The sequence below is a fragment of the Carlito syrichta genome, unplaced genomic scaffold (assembly GCF_000164805.1).
Source record: "Carlito syrichta isolate Samal-C Ts95f unplaced genomic scaffold, Tarsius_syrichta-2.0.1 Scaffold302730, whole genome shotgun sequence".
Taxonomy (NCBI): Eukaryota; Metazoa; Chordata; class Mammalia; order Primates; family Tarsiidae; genus Carlito; species Carlito syrichta.
Window position 1 is genome coordinate 145,312 of NW_007246826.1, and position 1,811 is coordinate 147,122.

The 1,811-nt window shown below is 47.4% G+C and overlaps 1 pseudogene; it reads right to left on the reverse strand.

Moving 5' to 3' along the window:
• Positions 1-947: 947 nt before the first annotated feature.
• LOC103259450 overlaps positions 948-1,811 on the reverse strand; it is a 14,238-nt pseudogene continuing 13,374 nt past the window's right edge.

Sequence of the window (1,811 nt, forward strand, 5' to 3'; positions counted from 1 at the left end):
TATATATTACAAAGTGTCTGTTCATACAACTTGTACCAAATTTCTAAAGAGACTAGAATTTTTCAAGATAATCAACATTTTTTTCTAATAAAACTAAAGGCCTGGCAGTCATTCTTCTATTAATTTATTAATAAATTAATAAATCTGTATAATCTTATTTAGGCATTGAGTGGCTTCTTGTGCAAGCTTTCTCTGAGCACGTTATTTCCTTGATAATTGGTAATTTTTAACTTAGAAATAAATTGCACAAGAGTAACACATTTCTTTCTTTCTTTTTCTTTCCTTTTAAAAAAAGTCCAATGCCAAAACCCAGTCAATAATTCCCTAAAGCAACAGAAACTCCCCTGCGAGGTAGATATCTGAGTCAGACACTCATGTTGACTGAGCTGTTCTATTGGTTTAAGATGAGCTACGTATGAGGTAATAAAGCCATTTAGAGGGGCAGGGGGTAGGGATGCAAAGGGGGCGTGACCCATGTTCTCTGTCCAGAAGTCGTGTCTCCATTTTTGACATCTCTGGTCAGGCAGGGCTGCCATCTCCACAGATTCCAGAGTATATAAGCGGGGTAGGGAATGGAAAGTAGGGGAGCTCAGAAAGAGAAACAGAATAGTTGTATGTGGGAGTATATATGGGAGAGAGGGAGAGAAAAAAGAAGAAAAAGGAGTTAAAGGCATAGGTTTCTGGGTATGTGTGTTTCTGTGTGAGAGAGAAGGGAGAGAAAAAGCGTGGAAAAAATGGGGAGACAGATGCCACTCTCCCCTAAGGGGTTCTTTCTGCCATGTGGTCAGCACCCCCAGCACTGACAGTCTAGTTGGGGAGGGGATGACCCATTCGCCCTTCTCTGTCTTGTGGTTGTCCCGTATCTGGGACTTGTCCTCTTGACGCCTGCGTCCTCTTCAAGAGTCGTCTTGTGAGAGCTCCCACCCCTCGCATCCTGAGGGGCGAGATCAGTTGGAGTTGTCAGAGGGAACATTCTCTGGTCTCTGTCGGGGATGTCACTGAAAATGGGGTCTCCTGCCAGCTGCCGTTTGTTTTCATTTCCCGAGGCTGTACATCTGGCCTCCCCCTAGGTTATCCCCGTAGTTCCCTGGTCCCATCATGTGTCAGAGTGATTCCACCAGGGAAGCAGAATAGGGATCTCCATTGAACCCGGGCATCCCCAGAAACATGTCTCCAGATTCTGAGGGACTGAAAGAGCCTCCAGAGCCTGCGAGGAAGAGGGTGTCAGGGAGCTGGTGCAGCTGTGGCCCCCTTGGGTGACTGACACGGTGTCTTGACAGCATAGATGTCTGCCTCCTCTTGGACCTTTCCAATATTTTTCTTATAGAAAATCCACTTTTTGCCAAATCAGTTGGAGACCTGAGAGACGATGATGCCACACTTCTTGGCAAGCTCCTCAGCCTACTCACTAGGATATGGGTTACTCAGATGGGAGTGGAAATATATTCCTTCAGGAGCTCAGTAGCCTGTTTGATGAAATTGCGGAGCTTTCGTCTGGCATCCAGAAATGACATCCGGGAAATGGGAACGCAGGATCACGACGGCCTTGCAGGTGCTCTGTTTGAGCTGCATCTGGATGGCGCTGGACTTTCGATGGATGATGCTCCCCATACACTCCATCTCCTTGGGTGCCACAGCCTTGTGTGGCTCTGCCCCCTCACGGGTCATGAGCTCATGACATGCCTGCTCATACTTCTCCAGCTCCGTGTGGTAGATATGGTGGATCTGGGCAAGTTTGCTACCATAGTCTGAGTGTTCCATGGAGTTGCTAGGGGACACTCCGCTCCTGGAGGATGCAGTGGCTGCAGCTG